The sequence below is a fragment of the Diadema setosum genome, chromosome 16 (genome assembly GCF_964275005.1).
Source record: "Diadema setosum chromosome 16, eeDiaSeto1, whole genome shotgun sequence".
Taxonomy (NCBI): Eukaryota; Metazoa; Echinodermata; class Echinoidea; order Diadematoida; family Diadematidae; genus Diadema; species Diadema setosum.
Window position 1 is genome coordinate 28,403,781 of NC_092700.1, and position 24,469 is coordinate 28,428,249.

Genomic DNA, 24,469 nt, shown 5'->3' on the forward strand with positions numbered 1-24,469 from the left:
ACCCGTCCAGCTTCAATAAGGGACCACACCAGCTGGTGTTACTTTGGTGTAAATTTATTTTCACATTTTTTCAAAAATCTAGTATTTTAATGTAAAATTCTTGATCGTTTTGTTTAAATTAAAAATCAACAAGAAGTGCGGTTACTAAGAAACTCTTCAAAAAACAGTTTAAAATTTGGAAATGACACCCATAGGTGTTAATTTAACACCATAAATGAGCGCCGGAAATTTAACACCAGCTCGGTGTTCACTATTCAACACCGGAGTTTTTGCAGTGTATATATATATATATATATATATATATATATATATATATATATATAATTACTATGAAAGAGAATATCCTGTCATGCATGTGATTGCGTAGACCACTGGCTGAAGATGAAAATCTCTTCAGGTTGCAAACAAGAAACAATATCCTTTGATGTGTATAATTATGTTCACGATGACAATGAAATATGCCAAAAGAAACTTATATCTAATATTCCAACTGCTTTTCATAGCCAATCTCCATCACTTTTATCTCTTACAAATGACACATTTATTTACCTTTGGACGTTATAATGCCTCACATTTTGTTTTCACTTCTGGCAATCCACCTCAGACATTAACATTTCTGATATTTCTGCCTCTGTTACTTTGACCTGTGACATTTTCACTTCTGATATTAATGTCTCCGGTAGTTTGACTCCTATTTCACGTCTGATATTGATACCTCTAATATTCCAACCTATAGGTTGAGTTCTAGAATCCACTCCCATGTAATTATCTCTGACAAATTTACCTGTTTGAGTTTGACCCTTGACAGATTTGCTTGTGGCATTTTTATCGCTGTCATTATTACCTCTTCTTTATCTTTCAATCTTTGACATTTTGACTTCTGGGGACCTTTTACACCAAACCGTTTAAGTTTTTAATCTCAGGTATCCGATGCTCTGAATACAAATCATTATAATCATCTTAACCATCATCTTTTCTTTCGGAATGCGTGGCGGTTTCTGTACTCTCGACACCAGAGCTCTTGCTTAATTGACGGAGCTTTATTACATGTCCCCACTTTTTTTTTGATAAAAGAAGAAGAAGAAGAAGAAGAAGAAGAAGAAGAAGAAGAAGAAGAAGGAGAAGAAGAAGAGAAAGGCGTTCGATGTTTATCATACTGTCGATGTGTTGTAATAATCAAGCCATGATGTCTTTTCCATGTAAGGCATCTTAGTTGCTAACTCACTTACCGAAATGGGATTTTCATGATATTTTTGAGTTGTAACCTTTGGGGAAGTTGAGAGGTAATGGCATTATTGCACTCTCTATCTAATTCGCACACATGGTTGCGTATCATGTCGTGCACTGTTTAATGAAATCGTGTGTTACTCTTAAGTTCCAAAACTTGCCTATTTGATGTCTGAAGTAGATCATCTGTTTGTTTAAAGTTTACTCTATTTGCTAAATTTAACTTAAACATGCATGGTACATTGGTTGCCCTTTGAGCTAATCGACTATAGACTGGCATGGTGGAACAGCCGTATCATTATGATATTTCTGTTGATGATTTCACCAGAATCACATGAACTCTACATAGTAAGTAATCCTTATTATAGATCTAAAATAGAACGTCTATTTGAAACTCTGAAATGACAATGACTTCCGCAAACTTTTCCTGTCTAAATGCTACCCGTCAGTGGATTCTTGTCACCAATGAATAGAATGAATCATTTATATCAATACATCCATAAATGTAACAACTTCTTCCAAAGATTATGTTATAACAATGCGCCATGTATTCATTCTTTGTTTTGCTCTATGTTTTATGTGATGATTTCAATATTGTATGACTGCACTGCAAAACCCAAATGTAATAAAACATCTAATTCCATGAATACATAATTAAAAAAATGACCGTTGTACACCATCTTAGACGAAATAAATGTCGCAAGGAAACTGAATACACCGGAGGAAGCAAACATGATACAGGCGACTCCCGTTATAACGAAGTCCTCGGGACCGACAGTTTTCTTCCGTTATATCGAAATTTCGTTATAGCCGAACTAGCAACGTGTATACAGGTAATTAGTCTCGCCACCTGAAATTTTACTTCGTTGTTTCCTAAATTCCGTAATAACCGTGTTTGTTGAACGGATTGCACTGTATAGATATTCAAGGAGGCTTTATTCAGATTATATTTGCCGTTGCACTCAGAACGAATGTACTTGTTTATTCATTTTATTTCTGCATTTTTCAAGGACAAACAAAATGACACAATGATACTGAATAACATAACATACATGTAAATCGGACACTTAAAGGAATACAAGGTACAATAATAATGACACTGTATGATCTAACGAAATTATAAACCAATACAATTATATGTTTACAAGAAATTATACTGATATTTTCTCCAAATCACGACATTAATTTCTTGAAAATAACAACTGAAAAATGTATAGATACTTTGAGATGACGAAAAAGAGAAAAATAGAATGACCAGCAGGGCAGCATTTCACCAAGCGTTTTGTCAGATATTTTTTTTTTTTCTGACAAACTACTTTAAAGTACTAAAATCCATGCATCTGATTGGCCGAGAGCAAATTTGTCGGGAAAAAAAATGACAAGACACTTGATGAAATGCCCCAAGGACCACACGAAGATCGCAAGTACACGAAATATTATATTGTGTGCATAATCATGTTCTGTATTTATATTCTTTAAATGCGTTTGCGTGTTGTGAGGAATCTGGGACAGAACTCTGGAAAATAAGTGGCCCATTGTGGAGTAGTGCATCAGCGCCTCCTTATCCCTTTCCCTCCTGTTCTATGGGGGTCATCCCACGAGACAGACACCCACAAGTCATACAGCCCACGAATTCGACATTGAAAAAAAAAGGTCCATGAGTCATACAGCCCATGAGTTCGGCACTAGGTTAAAAGCAGCCCACTATGAGTTCGACATTACAGCACGGGGCTTAATGTGTCTGTCTCGTGGGCCTTGTTTGCTTAGTGTCGAACTCTTGGGCTGTATGACTGGTGAGTTTCGGTTTCGTAACGTGCACCCGTTCTATGACCCATGCTGTAGGTATACAGTATAGTACAGAAGTAAATACACTGTATATAAACGCTTCAAAAACGTCATCGCGGAGATACATGTCATCTCCTTGTATTTGCGATTAGAACAACGTTCGGAAGACACAGGATTTGGTTTAGTCAAATTACTTTAAATAATATGAAGGAACTGTGTAGCGCGGCAACTTTTGCGGCATTTGATAAATTGAAAAGAATGCAAGTAAAAAATTAACGCTATCTTTACGGCTACACTAACTGCAGGTATTAACAAACCGACGTGTAATTAATTGATTTGCACGTACAGCTCGAGCTTTGTGCGGAGGTGTGAACAAGCTACGACCCAGTAACGCCCCGCGGCATTTCGATACCACACCGTTGACGAGCGAGCGTGACGACACACCGCTTTGTATAAAAATGAGTAACGCGACACAAACAGCGAAGCGAAGGCGTTATTGAGGCTCGTCGTCAGTCGTATAAAATGACAGCCCTGATGGGCCTTTTTTGTCTTGAGCTCCGTGTACGATGTCCCCGCCAGCTTGAGCGGCATCCACCGCTTCTACGCGGACGTGCGACCGAGTCAGCGAGGCCTAATATCTAATTATCATAATCAATATCACAGACAGGATGCAGCGATTACCTAGTAGTATCGGGTTATGAAACACAGAGCGCCTTCCTACAGACTGCAGAAAAAAAAATGGCCTCGCGGACATTCAAGGAAGCAAGCCGCGATAAATGCGTGAAATATGCTGCGACGAGAAATGATAATCCAAACGCACTCGCATTTGGTGCAGAGACAGTGGCGGAGAAAGACGGATGAGGAATTAATTAGCGAGATTTCACGCAATGCGCTTGTCGGTAATCGGTACATTTATAAATGCGACGTTAAATTGGCAACCCACTACCCCGGCAAAGGCCGTGTCTGACGTCTCTGCAGTGCGCGACAAATCGGAGGGAAGGAGAGACCGCGGTTTCGTAGGATCTACAAAGCGGACACGAGAGAGGCGCACGGCCAAGAAAAAAAATATATATAATGTAGACCACAGCAGAGAGAGCCTAGCCCTCTGCCATTCAACCATTTTCAGCTCTCACACACTATGAATCAAAGATCTACAACCGACTTGTCCTTTCTGTATTATTGCCTGAAAAGGAGGAGGAAGTGGCAAACGCAAGCTATGCCATTCCAAGAGTTGCGTTTCCCCTCAACTTGGTGCTGTCGACCGTTAAACAAACATGCCACTTTCCATCGATATTGAAATGTTACTCAAGTTTATGTAACATAATCCTTTATGTACGTTCGACGTTGAGATTGAAAACTGGCCGTAAGGAACATTAAAGTGATAGAGGGTACCGCAAACTTTCTGCGTGTACATCGATCGATGCAGCTTTGGTTTTCTCACGGTAGGATTAAATTTGGCTGTTCATAAAGTTTGATACTATTTCCCGTAGTCATTTCCTCGTCACTCTTGCAGAAAGTGACATCATTAAAACCGTATTCATTTCGCAATAAGTAGTCACACGATCATCTATACAAACATGATTTGTGTATCAAAGCACGTATATGCTATCCCAGTTTAATATACGGGAGTTCATTACATCGGAGTTTTAATACTCTCAGCAGGAAAGGAAAGACTTCACTTTAGATCACTGCTCGTTTATGCCAAATATAGTGCCTCTCTTTCGGGCTCGATGTGTGTGCAAATAGCGCGGGTCTATTTTTAAGGCAAAGAGTTGCCCGGAATAACAATATTATTCTCCCTGCTGCCTGGTGAATGCAAATAAATGCGTTCGTCATTTCTCGAGGAGTGACGAAATAAGCTCCGGGAGGGTGTGATTCATAGCTACGCGACCCCAGCCGATCAAAGTCACATGAACGTAAACAGTGACGAAATTCGGCGATAAGGGCTCCTAAGGTCACGAAACTTTCGCACGTGACAAAATGACAGTCGTTCTCTCTCTCCTTCTCCTTTCTTCTCCTCTCCTTGCTTTTATTCTCTTCTCTTCTGTGATTTCTTGTAACTTCTGTTCTCTTTCCTCTCACGAAGGTTTTTTCCCTTTCTTGCCCTAGAGCATGCCGTGGAGAAGTGTAGGCCTAAACCGGTAGCACAAATTTTGGATATAGAATCTGATGCGCATGAGAGACTGTTTTTTCCGAATACCATGACGCAATATGTCTCAACAGTAGTTTAGTTTTTCCACGCCATGTACTTTATTATGATATACTTACAGAACCTGCAAGGATGTTTATTGTCATGATAGGACGATTGAAGGAACAATAGAGGGACATGACAAGCAAGGCAATTCAGCAAGTGTATTTGTCAGAGCGCAGACGAATTGATAATGATGGACAGATAAATGATTGAAACATTAACAGTTTGACGATGAAAAAGAGATTTAGGATGCTATGATTTAGTGCAGATAATGGAACGTATGCTTTTTGTAATCGACCAATCACAAAAACGAGTTTAGCGATAGCACTCAATTGTTTGAATCAGAACACGCGTATTTCAATATGCAATGGTGTGACGACTACATTAATTACAATGCACCTTGCACTTATTGAGAACCAAGAACAGAATTTATGCCACCGATATTATCGTTTGCTCTGATATCGCTTACTATCGAGTGTCCTCTGTATTCTTTATCGCAGCTGATTACTACTGTAATCTTAAAATTCAGCATTGAAATTTAGCAAAAATTAGCAAAGCTGCGTTTTTAAATTTGAAATCACTAGTTTAACGGTAAGTTTTTTCCTAACGATTATGGCAAAACCTGTATGAGACAAACTCCTTGGAGACGATTTACAATCAGCATTTGCAATTGTCACAAGTTCTAAAATGAGTGGATTTACCATCGTACAAACCAATCAACAGCTAGTTCGTCAGATGTTGCTGGTGATTAATGCAACCATTTAAACTGGCGACGATTGTACTAGTCTGAATGAAAACGGTCTAGATTTCACACACTCACACACTCACACACACACACACACACACACACACACACACACACACACACACATATATATATATATATATATATATATATATATATATATATATATATATATATATATAAAGTATATACATACATTTATCGGGGTTCGACACTTTTATTTTGTCTTGTGTGCTGTTCTGGCCACTAAAATCTGTAAATCTGAAATTCGGTGGCCCGAAAAGAAAAGTCATATAGGCCTAAAGTGACACTAAAAGACGGAACATAACAATCAATTTTGAATTTCAAGCGCCCGATCGGTTAATCAAAAGAAAGTGGCACAACATCAATTGTTCAGTGGCCCTGAGCCATCGGGCCACCGCTAATGTCGAGTCCTGCATAATACAGATGTCTGCAAAATTATCCATACCCTTGAAAATCTTTAGTTTTTTTTTTTTTTTCCTGATAAGTGAATGACGGAATCTGCTGGATAGAACACAGTGTCCCACAATGTGAAACACATTGTGAACACAGTGTGAATCATCAATTCACAGTGTGAAAAAAAACCCATTTAATGTGTGAACTTCCTGTGAAAAACAACTCCACAGTGTGAAATTATCTTCACACTGTTAAATTTGTTTTCACACAGCCTACTGTGTGAGCATATTGTGAACACACTGTGGGACACTTTTCCAGCAGGAAAAATAAATTTTGGTTTGAGTTCATTTGCATAACAATAGAAACATTGAGATGTCCCTGTTTTTGGCGGTCCTTATTTACTTGGTTATTTTATTGGAATGAATGAGAATTCTCTCTGGGAACATGGTCCAGTACATTTAATGCTGTTATTACAAACAAAAGACTTGAGATCGATATTGATGACTAACGGCCGAGTTGGGATAACGTCTGTATCCGCTCAAACACGAGGGTCATCATACGCCATTGTTTGGATCACACTGTTACTTCTTCTTCTTCTTTTTTACTCTCACTTTCTCTTTCCTCTTCTCTCCTCTCTCTTCCATCACCTTTTTCATTTTTTTTTCTGCTTTTTGTTTTCATATTTCTGTATTTCTGTTTTTGTCTCCTATCTTTGTAGACTGGTTATACAGTTTTGGCCATCTCATTTTGTGAACAATCAAGCATATTACTACCACTTTCAACATGTTTAATCGAAACACAGTTCTCCATCAGTGTGCATTCTAACGCAAGCAAAATTCAATTATTTTTTTTCCTTTTACTTGTGAAATGATGACCTATTATTACTGGAATCCCTGTCACGTGTAGCTACGTCATTAATCACGTGACGAACTTCCTTCCGGTGGTTCACGGTTTCCTCGACAGTATTCCACAACGTACACCAAGAGTGCACCAACGAAAAAGATTAACACGCCTCTAGGATAATACGTGAATACATTGCCAAGAGAAATTAATGACCACAAATAAATTACTCGGAAACCACGTACCATCGATAAGTGCTATGTTATAATCATGGAATGAAATACACAGTATACTAGTGTACTTTACGAAGCTGAATACTCAAAATTCGATCAAGTTTTCAACTACGATCACAAAAGCCGAAGAGTAATTGAAGAGGGCTCCTTACAGCAATGTACAGGGTTCTTTCGTTTGAAACTCATTTTAACCCGGACGATAAATTCGTTCCATCCAAATATGACTGTTTTTTTCCTTTTCTGTATGATATTTTTTAAACCAAAAATAGGAACAGCGAGAATCAACGGTTGTACCGTTACCATGGTTACGTTAAAAAAAAGGCATTTTTCTTAAAGGGATGGTATAGTGTTGGTTGAGGTGAGGATTCAGCTTTTAACTTTTTGCCAGATGCTTAGAAACTACTCTATGAAACTGTAAAGAGCATACAATTCTAAGAGGAATTCAAAGTTTATTCAATGAAAGTCGGTTTTGAAATGGCTGAGATACCCCAAAACAACATAAAACAAGGCGATCCTATAATAAAGGGTGGGTCTTACCTTTTTATGTTTTGGACATCTTAGCCATTTAAAAAAAAAATTCCATCAAATAAACTTTGAATTCCTCTTAGAATCATATGCTCTTTCATATTCTATGAGATGTTTCTCATGATCTCAGAAAAAAAAAATTATCATAAAAAAGTTGGAAACTTAAAGCCCCATCTCAACCGAAACTATCCCAAGCCTTTAAATATAATGATATACATCCCTATATAATTGTATTTGTGTGTGCTTCAAGTCATTTTTGTGTTTGGCTTCATTTTTACAGCAAATAATACGTTATTTTCTTCACCATACTGAGGAAATAGGAATGGCACGTTGCTCTGCCAAGGCCGATTAGTCGATATCTGACATTGTGTGACCCACATGTGGAGTAATTTTTTTGTTATTACGTGGGTTGTAAAGGTATGGATATTGCTGTATAGCATTTTCTTTTTCCTTCTCTCTATCGATGCAGGCAGTTTGGGGAAAACGTGTGGTGTAAACGCCTACGGTAATCGGAAATGGCAAGCGTGATAAAATCGATGACGAACACGACAATTGTCACGTATCACCAGCATTATGACTCGTGAATATTACCACATATTATCAGTAGTGAACCAATAAATTATATATATATATATATATATATATATATATATATATATATATATCTATATATATCCCTTATTTAGGTTTATCACCGATAATGTTTAGTTAACATGTTCTAATCATGTGATATTGCGAAGAATATATATGTATTTGTAGATGGTTTAGTTAATATACCATGAATGTAGTACATGTACTGCCAAATGTAGAGTAATGGTTAATAGCGAATAGACTGTAGATTAATCTACAGAAGACAAATGTGATGTTATTCAGTAATACTCTTGATGAATTGGCTCATGATATGATTCTTCAGAATGAGATTATTATACAGGTTCATTCAATTAAATTTCTCGGTTTAACAGTAGATAATATGCTTTCTCAGAAACAACACATACATGTAGATTTTATAGACATGTCAAGCAATTTCTTAGCACATAGGTGTAATCAATAAAGTAACAATTTGTTTCTCTGCTAAACTTAATCAATTTAATCTATTTTTGTTTTTTACCTTAATTCAAGGACAAGTTCACCTTCATTAACATAAGGATTGAGAGAATGTAGCAATATTAGTAGAACACATCATTGAAAGTTTGAGGAAAATCGGACAATCCGTTCAAAAGTTATGAATTTTTGAAGTTTTTGTGCAGTCAACGCTGGATGAGAAGACTACTGCAGTGTATGATGTCACATGCGTACAACAATATAAGGAAAATATAAAGAGAATTTCACAAAATTTCATCTTTTGAAAAAAGTACACATTCCCTTGACTCGTTACTGACATATGTTATGGGTAATATTATTCCCATTGCCTTTAGAAAGAGGCAAGTCTAGTGCTCTTTTATTATGCGAAAAAAAGTGAAAATATGTTGAATTTTCTTTACATTTTCTTTATGCTGTTGTACTCATATGACATCACGAGCCTTAGTAGTCTCCTCATCCAGCGGTTCCAACACAAAAGTTTTAAAAATTCATAACTTTTGCATCGATTGTCCAATTTTCCTCAAACTTTCACTGATGTGTTCTATTTATATTGCTGCATTCTCTTAATCCTTATGTTAATGAAGGTGAACTTGTCCTTTAACTTATTGAATCATAACGGGGTAACATACATTTAAGCATACTTGGATAAAATAATTCCATTGCAGAAAGGCATTTCTTATAATATGCCATTCTTCTAAACATTCTCATTCTGATGAGTTGAAAAATGATATTTTGAAAGTCAGGAATTTGTAGTATTATTACTTTCGTCAATTCTTGTATAATAACTAACATAATAATAAACTTCCTTCCGTTTTTGAGAATATGTTTAGCAAAAATATATATTTTTTTTACAAAAAATTGTTTTATCAACTTTAAACCCTTTATTAGTTTCATATGTGATTCAATTTTCGGGGTACTGATTAATAGAAGCTGTGCTTTTGATTTAGGCTCCCCACTTTGAATCTTGTAACTACTACTTATTTACCATTTGTTGCAAATGTAATAGAATACGTTTCGATTGTTTTGCACGTCAAAAAAGACAAAATGTTATCGTGCGGTAATTATCATTGTAACTCAGTTGTGTTTGTTTCTTGTGTTTGTGAACAAAAAGTGGAAATAAATTCAAATCAATAAATCAGTGAATCAATGTGAATGTTCACCCTGCATCCTGGATGTAGGTACCTACTGACCTCCCTCTTGCTCCTTCTATCCCCCCCCCCCTTCGCCCTCTTCACTATTCTTTACTGGGTGACCGCGCACGTGTCTTCTTTTTATTATAGTTGTTATGCGCTATAGTGTGTATGGATGTGTGAGCAGGTTCATCAGGTAACCAGTGACATGATAACAAACAGTATGTTTTTGCAATATTTAATTTGTCATTATATTTACTTATTTGTGAGAGTTGTTATAGTGGTAATGTATTTCAATGGGGGAATGCGTAATGCAAATTCACTTTCTAGCAACCCCTCCATTTTCATCTCGATTAAGTCTTTTATGAAACGAGACTTGTCTCTAATTTTGTTGGAATATACCGTTATTTTTACGTTTGTGATATACATATTACACATTGTTTGGGAATGAAAGTAAGTTATGAATGATTGAGGAATAAGTAAATATAACTATGTATTACAAAAAGATGAGTGTATAACATTTTTAAGAAAAATAGACTCAACTTTGAAACTTTGCTTGTGACGCAACTGTAGCACCTTTACGGGCGCAACTTTGCACCTTTAAAGGTGCTCACAGGTCTGAATGATGCAAGTTGCACCCATAATGGTGCTACTATTGTTTCACATGTAAAGATGCAAGGTTGAGCTTTTTTCTTAGAGTGTATAGTGCTCTCGTAACGTTTATTATTTGTATGTGTGTGTGTGTGTGTATGTGTATTTCTATGTGCGTTCTTGTGACTTCATTCATGTACTCTATAATGTGGCTATTTATCGTAGATCAAACACCCACATGACAACGCACACACACACACACACACACACAAATAACTGATTGCCAAGTATTTACCCTTGTTTTGCTCTGTATGACGAGTATTTGGAAATACATTTTTGCTTTCCATGTTTGTTGTTTGTGTGTGTATGTGTGTGTGTGTGTGTGTGTGTGTGTGCTTAAGTGTTCACAGTTGAGCATAAACGCTGCTCAGGTAATCACTGGTAATGCGTGTAATTACTTGTACTCTGTATTGCTATAGAAAAGTAAAATAAATTGATAAATGTTCAAGAGACAAATACATTTAAATAGTTAAATGAATATGTAAAGATTAGGCAGATAGATAAATGAAAAAAATAGGTAAATCATTGAGCGAAAAAATATGAATGAATAGATGATCTAAAAATCTCTTTTCTCTTTGTTTGTTTGTTGTTTGTTTGTTTGTTTTTTAATAATGGCGTCCAGAGTCAACTGTAGAATTCATGATAATAATTATGTAGATTTCAATTAGCTTTCATAGCGTGTATGTGTGTTTTGTAGTCAGTTACAGTTTGTTATTCCGATGGTTCATTTTTCCGAAGGGTCATTTTCCGGAGGTTCATTAATCCGGAAATGAAATTAGGTTTGTCATTCCAAAAGTTCGTCAATCCGACAATGAAAAAGGGTCGTTATTCCGATGGTTCATTAATCCTAAAACGAAATAAGGTTCGTAATATGAAGGCTCGTTTGTACGCACCCTCTTTCTATTTTCGGATTAATGAACCTTTGGAATAACGAACTTTATTTCATTTTCGGATTAGCGAACCCTCGGAACAAACATTTGCGGTTTAACAAACCTTTGGAATAAAGCCACTAATGTTCGGATCAACGCTCCTTTTTAGCTTTGCGTATACGCAATGCGTTTATTTTGGAATAACGTACCTTCGCGATGACGAGCCTTATTCCATTTTTTTTTTGATTGACGAATCTTCGGAATAACGGATATAACCCATATTGCTCATGGCGACTATAGATGGCTATGGATATACCACACTGCGTAATTGGTGTTGTCGTGCAACAACTCTCCCTTCCCAAGCTTGAAATCATATAAGCAAGCAACCGCCGTGACAGTGTGTTACCATCTTCTAATAAGCCGTATTTGTCAATGAAACTGGAATCTGTTCCGGAGGGACACAGTAATTAAACAGAGAGAACAAACGCAGAGATGCACACACAGAAACACTAGAACACAAACATACAAACAAAACAAGACATAATGATTATCTATGGCAGCTGTGTCAACGTCACATTTAACTTTCGCTATAGCAGTAAGCCCTATACGTGTTAAGAACACACGTGAGAGTAAACTATGAGCTACTTTGTGTAAGACAGTGTGAAGCACTTTGAGTCCAAACTGTCCAAACTGAGACTTTTGTAAATTTGATTTACATAGATAGCCACAGTGTGAGGATTGCCTGAACTCTTGCAACGGACACAGCACGTCTTCTCTTCGGAACACAGTTTGGGAACACACTGTCGTCACACTGTAAAAAGTTCAATTATTTTTCACGGTGAGATAAGTGAACACTGTGATAAGCTCTGTGGGCACCTCCTGTTATTGGCCTGTCGAGATGTGCAGTCAGTGTGTACATATCGTATATCGAAACAATATTACAGCTGTAGGCCCCTACATAATGGTGAATCAGGACTATCTTTGTTGTAACGGTGCGTCACTACATGTGAGTGCAAATTAGCGATGACTCATTGTGTTCTTATAGAGTACTGTGATCTTACATCGGTTTTATACAATGGCAACAGCCCAGGAAATGGGCTCGTTCTTCGTCTGTCACAGTGTGTGACTGTTTTAAACACAGTGTGAAAATAGAACGAACCCTTGATGTGTCATAATCCACTATGAAAGAACTTCAACTTGAGTAATCATTCAATTCATTACGTGCATGACACACGTGTGTTGTTATTTTCAACAGCATGGTACAGTGCAAACAGACGTTTATACCGTGACAATATCAGGTATCATAATTCGAGGTCACACACGGACAACGATAGCTCAACATTACAGAGGTATGCATAGGACAGGCAACAGTCACGTGGTTATGCTTGTATGATGTTCACTGTGACGTCTATAGGGCTTTGTTATCTGACTTCAGACCTCTGAGCATTTTTATTTTTAGCGAGGCAGTCATTTCCTTGTTTTGTTTTTGTCTTTTTTGTTTAAACCAACAATACCGTAAATTTCTGTTACTGAACTATCATAGTTACGAGCTTATTTCTTTGACAGTCAGGATTTAAATATTCCAGCGCTTGTTAGAGAAGTTTTCTACATTGTTCTAAACGACAGCAAGTCGACTAAACTGTTACACTCCATTTCTACTTGTGGCAAGGAGTAGAAAAGACAGACTTTAAATCTAAATGTGTGTGTTTGTTGCCAGCCAAACAGTCTGCCGTATGGCGTACACAGGAAATGGGACTTAGCACGTTAATTCATGCGTTGCCTGCAAAACCTCATAATTTGATACGATCGCTTCAATACGATTGCGCCTTTTGCGTCAGACTTAAACTTCTTGAATGAAACGGGATCGCCCATAATGAAAGCAGAGAGCCTACGTTGCAACGAAGTGAAATGAATGCACACACACACACACACACACACACACACACACACACACACACACACACAAACACACAAACACAAAAAAAGGCAGTGCAAAGTGGGGTTTGTAGCGGTAATCTGTGTTTGCTGTCTAGGGCCGTGGTGTGGTTATTTTGCTTTGAAGTTGACCTTGGCGGCGTTGAAATCCGGGAACTTCAGAAAACGACAGCCATTTTATGGTTTCCATCAATGATTATGGATTAGTATTTGGGAGGAGTTGGTGGATTGTACATACATGATGGGGGAGAGGAAGAAAAACCTTGATAATAATGATAATATTAATAGCAATAACACTACTATACCGCTGCTGTTACTATAATGACGATACAAACAATGATTACATACAAATATTATCATTGCTATAAGTGTAATCTTGGAGACACGTCAACAACAGGAAGGCTCTCATGAATATTCATATTGGCTCCAAGACGGGCAAGGCGTACACTCCACGTGTTCGCCCTTCTCTCGTCACTCATGTACATCTCCTATGACGTAAGCATGTTTTCAGTCATTATTATGATCATTATCATTAATACCAATTAAGTTATTAGGCCCAATACTATTATGATCTTATCGTTATCATAACCTGTATGGTAATTGCATTAATGACACTACTGGTTAACATCGATAATAGTGAAAACAATGAAATACAATAGTAAGAGGCCTGGTAATGATGAATCGACAAAGATCCAATCGAATATACTACTAGAGCCTACCCAATCAGTTTTTATTCAAACTTACTTAGACTGAACTAGATTGTTTTGATATGATTTCAATAACTTCAATAGTGGTAATGTTGATAATGGTAATGACACTGATGAAGATTAATCAATGGTTTTATCTATCAAAAGAAGCATATGAATTATGAAAACATTATGAAAACAGAAAAAAAAAAACCCAGAGAGGTAGATCAATAAAATCATGGGGAAAAAATCAGACACATGATATAAGACTTATATAAGACTTCCAAGATATTATAGGACTGGGTAAACAAAAACCCTATTAAATGGAATTCAATATATGAGAATCTATTATTTTTTTTGTTAAATTTCGATGTTGATTCCTAAATATTATCTATAAGATACAATATTATCTATAAGATACAAAATATAGAAAATATTAAGATAAGATATTAAGGTAACAAAATATTAAATATTTGAACACATTTTTTTTTTCCCCATAGGACCCAATTAAGCACCTGGAATACATCCACAAAAGATTGATTTTGTTCATTATATGGGTAGGCCTCTGCTGCAGAACACTCCATTTATGTAATCCAACAATCCAAAATAATGATAAAAGTTGTTCATACGTTTGAATCTAAAACGTCAGTTGGCTCTTATGGAATAAGCATGAAATGCTTAAAACAAATAATTCATCATATTTTGTCTTCCCTAGACTGTATATTTTCGACTTTCAATTTCAAATTTCAGTTTCAATTTCAATTCATTTCTGCAACGTTCTTAAAGAGCACAATGTTTAAAAAAAGTAACATAGAGATTTGATTTGTTCTTGATAAGTGAACTTAATGAATATTTTCTTAAGTTGATATAGCGATTTAATCATCAAGGTGATTCCAATTTATATAAGAAAAAACGACATTAGCAAAATAAATATTTATGGTCCAACTTGATATAGTTATTACCAAATAAAGCGAAATTGAACGAGAAATTGTATATCTTAGATTTGACTCGTTATCATTACTGAATGATATACTAAATCCATTTCAATTTGGTTTTAGGAAAAAAGTATTGAATATTATACGGTACTATAGAATTACTTAATAAAATGCCTTTCGTTAGGCAATTAAGAACATATTATTTATTGCCATCATAATAGACTCAAGGCTTTTGATACTATTTAATCATGATATTCAGATTCGTCTCTCCCCAATTTCCAGGAGTGCTTACCATTCTTAATTAAAATAGCGGTTCAATTAAAAGGATTTATAAATACATGTATCACTGTAATAGTGTTGGGTTTCTGCTGATGGCGCTTGTGCAGATCATTACACTGCAAGTGTGCAGGCACTTCTTATAGTTGGACTGAATACGCGATATTATATGTTTAGATTTTTGATTCAATTCAATTTAATTCAATTCATTTATTGTCATTTATTATCATTTATTGTTTGTTTGTTTGTTTGTTTGCATTACTTTTGCTTGTCAAGTTAAAACAAAATACAATTACATCGTTGCAGAGAGTTAAACACAACTAAATTACAAAGGAGCAAAACAAAAGTACAATCTTATGTAATACTAAACAGCATTCATCATAAAACATTTATGGTTGTATAAGTCGTAGAAAGCAGTAAATTCGATTCAGTAAGGAAGCGGGAGCCGTCAGCATGAACATATTCCATCCAACAGAAGGGCTAAACAAAATGCAAACATATATCACACCAACCACATTGTATAGTTTAATCAATCATGACATGTCATCTATGCCGTAATGTTGGTGCCTCATTGTATACCATTAAGCTCGTTTATTCTGCTTTTTCTCTTTCGTTTTAAAACTGTGTTTCGTGTGTTCAAGTACATGACAGACATCAAGTGCTATTATCATTCGCCATGCCTGATTTGTAAGAGTATTATAGAGCTTGTTCTTTTCTATTTCAAACGTCGAAATCAGTCTGAAGTCAACAGATAGTTCTTACTAAGGCATATTATCATCTTAATGTGCATTCAATGGTTGTCCATCCATGCGTATGTAACGGCAATAATTTTCGTTTTATTTGTGCGTTTTCTTTTTCTTGTCCTTCGATTTAGGAATCTCTCCGTTTTAAAGCCATTACAACGTAATTCGAAGTCGATTTGAAAACCTTATATAGCTCTCAAGAAACCATACTGCGTGACATTTCAAAAGAGGGCACATTGATTTGTGCGGACAATAATATCATGATGATATTATTCATCAACATTCTCCAAAATTGTGCAGCGCGAATCTGAAAAAGATTTTTCTTTCCTTCCTAATGAAGCATGGAAGTGCATAAGATGCATACATTTTTTTCTTCATGCCATTGATGTCGTGTTTTCATTTAATAAAAACATATTCAAGGAGCATGTTTTCGGATTTTGATGTTTTGTTGGAAAGTTGAATTGAATTCAAATTCAAATTCTTATTTAGAAAAAGACAAATAAGACGAAAACAAACCTGGAGCAGGAGTAGATGGAGAAAGAGGTGCGTAATGGTGAAAATGATAAGATAAAGTACATTGATTAGCAAAACACATTCTTGTGTTTTTGCACTATTTTCTACTCTGTGTAATAAGCATTTTAGACATTTCCCTTGTTCGCCTGCCTCTCCCTTACCATGGCAAAAATGAGCTTTCCGAGTAGATAAAATGCCAACAAAATTGTGGTGTTAAAAGCATTAACGTGCACCAGTGGTTGATGTGTTTTTGAAAGAGTCAATAATTCTAGAAGATCAAGTTTTTTTACCCAAGATTGTCTCCCAGGTATCATGCAGAGGAAGAAAAATGTTAAATCAAATCACGAGCATTCAAAATATTTCCATTTTACTCGTGCAGGCTGCTATTTCGATTCTTCTTTTTTTAATTTCCCAAGTGAATCTTCCCCATATTTTGCATCGTAGATCCTCCGTCTTTTCGACGGACGAAGGGGGAAAAATCAATTTGGTCCTAGCATTGATAAATATTTATATGATCGGTAACAATAGCTATTGTGCCTTTTTTACCCCTCCCGACTCTAATTGAATAATGCCAGCGTAAATTCCTCGAGTGCGGAGCGGCTGGGTTAGGGCATGGTTAGGGGCAGATCACGAGCGGCTCCCCGCTGAGCTTCACGGCAGGCGAGGCAATGTAGCCAGACGACGGATCATTGTGAGAAAGAGAGGGAGAGGAAAATGAAAATGTTACCTCAGAGGGATGGAGCGAGAGGGGAAAAAATACAGAATTACCATAAATTGCCTGATTATTCGTGACAATGGCTGTAGGTCTTTGCCTCGAACATAAAGGCGCGAGTCTCGAAGAACCAGCCTGCATGTCCATGTCCTTTTCGTGTGTGTGCAAGTATGCTGCAAGTTTTTTTCAGTGGTCCATTTATACAGCGAATCCTCACCCTTTATTCGTCGTGTGCGCCAAGCAGAATTTGTGTCACTGAGGCTCCGCGGGCGCGGTTGAGGGTGCTTGCAGATTTTACTTTTTTTCTCTCCATTTCCTCTAATGTTGCGGAGTGTGCAAAATGGATAAACTAAACCCCAGGGTACTCAAGTGCAAGTTACTAAGTAGTGTGAGATATCGCTGTGTTCAATCAGTGGCATTTGTGTAGTCAGCTATATAGGGATACCTGGAACATTATACGGCCAAATCAGAATGTTGATTGGCTACACCACACACATACAATCTTTGAATAAACTTAACTGCTACTCTGATAGCACACTGACAGAACCAATTATGCATCCAGTTACGTTAACTTACTTGTTTCTATGAGGATTACTCCACTTATCATGTCCACTTATGTTTCAGTCGCCCTCCATCGCTTAAAAACATCTTGGGTAGTGAAACACATTCATTGTTAATGTGGCATGGTTGGTTATTACTTGACGAATGCATAGAATATCAAACGGGGATAAATCACGTGACCAGAGAACGTTTTGAACTTTTGTGTTATAAAAGGAACGAGAAAGCATTTTGATTGTTATTGCGGCGATATTGCTTTTTATTGCAGTAGTAAAGATTCACTTAAAATCCACCTTTTTAGGACTTTTTGATTTCAATGCCACACTTTGAAATGAGCCCTGTTTAGGTCATCAAGTGACTCATGATTTATACTTTTATTTAAATCCACATTAAGCAAAACCAAACTCAGACGAAAAGACAATAAAAAAGATTTTTAAAAGAGTTATGGTAAGCACCTTTATTAGATAATAATAATAATAACAATAATGATAATAATCGTATTCATATGGCGCTTTATACTGATGTTTCTAAGCGCACTGATGCTATTCATACAAAAAGACTAGATAACACAACAAAGTTTTTCATGTAAAACTGTGAAATTCTGTCAAACACTAAATGTGTTGCAACACACACGCGCACACACGTGAACGTGCCTACATTCTGTACTTTATTGTATAGGGTAGGCCAATTCTGTATAAAGTATACTGACAGATATACATGCTATTATACTAGTATTCTTGTTCAAGTATGTGTGTGCGTGTGTGTGTGAGGGCTCGCACGATTATTATGACGAGGCTGCAGTACATGTATCTCCTTCTGAGCGGGCAACATAATGTCATTTTATACATGTCAACTTGTTCAGAAGAAAAAGGCGATTTTAGCAGACGTTTGTCTAATAGGTGGCCAGATGCTTACCGCTTCAGAGCGCGCACCCGCCCTATTACACACACACGCGCGGACCCCAGGCACGTGGGAATAATGCGTTACAATCACAACAAATGGACAATTAAGTGGCGTAGGGCGCTCAACAAAACATATCTCTACCGCAAAAAGACATTAAACGACGTGAATTCTTGGTTTATAAGTTTAAAGGGGAAAAAGGGCATACATTACGAAAGGGAATTGGACACGGGTTTCCACGCCGGTGGGCCCTGTGAAAAAGCTGTATTTAACGGTTCATTTGAAGCAAATGACAGACCTTTTGTGTTGCATCAACCGATACTTCGGGAGTGTAAATTCAATATCTAGTGTACCCCGAAAGAAATGATATATATAATATATATATATATATATGCGTGTGTGTGTGTGTGTGTGAGTGTGTGTGTGTATAAAACAAACAATGTTTTAGAACACATGAGCAGGTGCCGTAATCCTAACAATAACATATCATGGTTGTTGTTGTTGTTTTTGTTGTTGTCAGGCCCGTAGCCAGGATTTTTCAAGGGGGGGGGGGTGCGGTCACTAAAAAAAACGGACCTTCGGTACCAATACCAATGATGACACACACACACACACACACACACACACACACACACACACACACACACACACAATTATATATATATTCTTTGGACGACCGAACTACAAAAGTAGTATAAGAATTTGCGCGCGAAGCGCGCCGCAAATTGTGAATTTTGACTGTTTTAATGACGTTTTAAAGTCTCGAGGAAATTTGTATTTTTGTCTGTTGCATGCAATCGCGTTACGGTATTTCATCTATGAAATAGTAAAAACTCATTTTGCCAGGAAGTTGCAAAGTTTAATTGTGTTCGAGACTCTGCGCGCGTAGCGCGCCGCAAAATTGAGAATAGTGATTTTCCTGGTGTTGTTCTAACTTTTATTTTTTCTATTGTATACCCGCGTTAGCAGGCCTGAAGCCAGGATTTTTAAAGGAAGGGGGATTGCGCTAATTAACAAAACGGTCCTTTGATACTGTCCCGGGAGGGGTAGCGACAATTAAAAGGTGGACACCATGCTCATACATGGACTTTTAAAATGGCCCCTAAACGAGTAATGATCATATGATTTTTTCGGGCCTTAAAAACAAGTATTCCTTAACTGTTTCCTGCACCCTAAAGAAGTACGTCATCATGATTGAACAATATACCATTTTCCCAAATTTCGGCCTTTTTGATACCCTTTGATTATATACGCTCGTACATCACACTTTCCATTTAATCCGTGAGAAAAAACGACCCCTATTACGCGTTTTCTTTAGCGAGTATGGTCACGGTGTCCACCTTTCAGTTGGAGTTTTCCATCCCATTGGATGATGTTTGGAAGATGAAACATTCACTTTACTATACAGTATATCAGCCGTTGGTATGCGAGTTTGTCAAAAACGAAAATAAATAAGAAATTTTTTAAAACAAAATGAGTTGTAAATGTGAACCATTTATATTTTGCCTCCTTCTGGTAGGATATTTCCAGCATTTCCGAACTTTCAAATAATCATTTTAGATTTAATAATATTAAAGGTAGTAGATCCGATTCGCAAACATCTCCAATATCAGTCAAATGTCATATTAACCATCATGCTAAGAAGGTTTCCTTTGTGAAATTTGGAGGTCAGTGAAATTCAAAAATTAAACATCCGTTAGCCATTGGAAGAAGTTGAGTGCAAATTCAGATCTCAGGCTTAGTGCTCAGATGTTTTCCTATTTGATTTGATCTGTCTTACTGTGCACACTAAGATACATACTGGAATGGTTATTTCTTATTTATTAAATTATAGTAGCATATTTGGTTACTAGCTGTCTCTAGGCATTTTCGAATTTTGGCTGCAAAGAGATCCACTACCTTTAAGTTAGAAGAGAGATAAGTAAATAATGATAAAACAAACAAACAAAAAAGAATGAGTTTCTTTTGTAATACTATCTGAAAATTTTTTTACTTTACCATTTTACTTCATAGCTCAGCACTTTCCATTCTCTCTCATACCCTCTTACCCATTACATTCAAATGAAATACAACTAAAATGAGTTTGTGTGCCTGCATAATACTCTTTGGAAATTATAAGTGAAAATGTTCTTAGGTTTTGGCTCACTTTAAAATGAGAACCAATAGAACTGTCACAACATGAGAAAATGTATAAGTAATAATCAACACTACATTTCCGAATTTGGCCTGCAAAGAAATCCGCTACCTGTAAGTTAGAAAAGAGATTAGTAAATAATGATAAAATAAACAACAAAAAAGAATGAGTTTCTACCGTCGTATCCAGAACAGAGCCTGAAACGGTGCAGGCTCAAGAAATCGTTTGTACTATATTACGTCTTGAAGTACTGTGTGATACTGTTGACTCAAACTTCTACAAAGCTGTGAGAATTGTAATCCAATCCGACTCATTACCTGAGATATTTATGAAAATATATCAATAAAGAATGTAAATTAAATAACGATGCGTCACAATGCAGTCTAACGCTCTCACAATGCTATCATACATAGGGTTTTTCACTGACTGTTTTTACTCCGGAGCTCTTGCAATATTCAGGCTTTTCCTACTATATCTTTGTGAGACGTAGATATAAAATGTCTCAGGTTTTCGATTATAGTAATTTCGAGGAAATCTCTTTAATTTTTATCATATATGTAAACTTGAGGCTATTAGATTTTCATCCACTTACCTCTGTTCCTGTGAAAAAATGCAAGTGTCAACCTCAATGTCATCCACGAATCGCACGTACTCGGGCGGCCAGTGGAAAAAAAAAAGCACCGGTCACACGCGCCAAAGGGCCATGGCATGCAGTGCCAATATAATAATAGCTCGCACAAATTGATACATGTACATAACATTTGTGTTTGTGTGCATGGGGACGATCCGATGGTTCATACAACAAAAGGGTTTCGTACAATTATTTTTAACATTGTTAAACGTACTCTTCCACATTTACGTAGCATATAAGGTGTCTTTATATTTATTTGGATTGTTACCTTGAGAACTGCTAAAAACCGTTATTATGAAAAAGTGGACCTTTCAGAATTTGGGGGGGGGGGTGCGTACGCACCCGACGCACCCCCCCCCCCCCCTGGCTACGGGCCTGGTTGTTGTTGTTGTTGTTGTTGAAGGGGGGGGGTACATCAGGGCTTTATTTAACACTGGTTGTCTGTAAATCTTTGTCATATTTACTTTTTGTTTTCCATGTAACTTAAAGAGTGTAAGTATTACTTTTCTTTCTTTCTTTTTCTTCACGTCATTATGAATAGTTAGGTGATAGAAACCCTACATTATTAGGCACAACTGCGTGGATCCTTGAGTGAAAAATTAAATTCCAAGAGACTTAAGTTTTGTTTTACTTAGCAATTATTGTCGTACAGGTTAAGTGAATGTTCTTATCTATGTATCTATTGTAAAGCGTTTAAAAACTTATGTTTTAAGCGCCATATAAATGTAAATTGATACAATTATGATAAGATGTCTATGCACAATATAGATGATGATTAATAGATCATCATACATATGCATGTATATCCATATACGTACAGACATATTTTATGTATTTATATATCACATGTGTGTTCGTGTTCATTACTTCAATTACATAAGCGGATATTCATGACATCCATACAATGAATAGATTCAAGAATCATAGCCATTTTGCAACACTCAAAGTTTAAAGTCTTGAAATTATATTGAAAAATATGTCTTTGTTTATCTAAAAACTCTTTCTTCTTCTTCTTCTTCTTCTTCTTCTTCTTCTTCTTTTTGAATTGGATGTTATCTCCTGCTTGTCGCGTGACGTTGCTGACCTGGGTCATTGACCTGTCAAATTCAAATTAATTAACTTAATTACTTTTGCATAATAATATTTCAGTGTATATGTCCTTATATCTCGGTTCCAATCTTATAATCTATAAACATCGCATAATCGAAAATCGCATCTGAGAGGAAATCAGAATTAACAAAAAAGTAAAAAATGAAGAATGCATGGGAATAAACTCAAAGTGTAACACATTTACACTGTGTGCCACACAAACGTTTTGAAGACACATATAAACCTTTATTCAAGAAAAGAAGTGTGCAAAAAACAACAAAAAAGAAACCCAATCCATGATTACAGAAATTTGGGCTAGTTTTGAAAAGAGACCACAAAATATTTAGAATTAGCTCAACTGCTAATTCGCAACATGAGTAAAAAGATGGTTTTGTAATCCTTTTGAATTTACACTCTTAAAGAAGATATCCACCCCAAAAATAAATAAACTTCAAAAGAAAGAGAAAAAGTGTTCCTTACAGAACGACACACAAATGACAAAATTCGGGTAAGAAATAAAAAAGATATGACATATTGAAATTTCATTTTTTTTTTCGGAAAACATTTCTTGACCAGTCCTTATGAATGATCGATTAAGATGAGCGAGTTGGTGATGTCATACCCACACAATTTTTCATGTACGTTAGATATGAAATTCGGAAAATTTGCTATTTATAGCTGATACAAGTAAAAGCATGTTCCCATACCAAGATATATCAGAGTTAACTAAATTTGCTCTTTTTATTTTGGGTGGTTTTACAACAAGTTTTATACCCATACAGCAGAAACGCCCGTATGAGATTTTTGTCATTTGTGCACATGAAATAAATAGGAAATTGCGATAGCATTACATAGTCAACTTGGCTTTTTTAATATTTCATAAGGACTTGTCAAGCAATGTTTTCCCAAAAAAGAAAAGAAAAGTGAAACTTCAAAATGTCATGTCTTCCTTATTTTTTATCCTATTTTAGTCACTTTTGTATCGTCCTGTAGGGAATATCTTTCTCTTTCTTTCAAAATTCATTTATTTTTAGAGTGGATTTCCTCTTTAATGCATTTCCCGCCAACCTGTCTAACTAAATGTAAACTGAAATCTATTGCGATCAAAAGGGATCGTAATTAAAGTTGCTCAGTTATGTAATGCAAGTTCCATGATTTAAAACATGTCTTTTGTCTTTCCCTTTTTTTTGTATGTTTGTTTCAGGTGGCAATGTCGAAAAGTTGGCTGTCAGCATTCTTTTTTTTTTTTATTACGTAAGCTTGTGTTTTTTTTATTACGTAAGCTTATGTAATGCGGGTTCCATGATTTAAATTCATAAAAAGAATGGTAAAAATCCGTCAACTGTAGTTTCAAACATTGATACTCATATACGATCAAGTTCTCTCTTTGCAATATTACTATAATTACAATGCTTTTCATAAACAAAAAACAAAACAAAAACAAAACATAACAATGAACAGGCTATACACGAGACATATAACAAAACAAAAAGACATGTCTTGTCTCTTCCTTTGTTTGTATGTTTATTTCAGGTAGCAATGTCACACAGTTCATATGATTTTGTTCATATCTTTGTTGATAGCATTCGGGCTTTTTTTTTAACATGAGGTTGTTGAGGGTAAATTGAAATGGTAATATTTTATGGTCATCTTTGTCTACACAA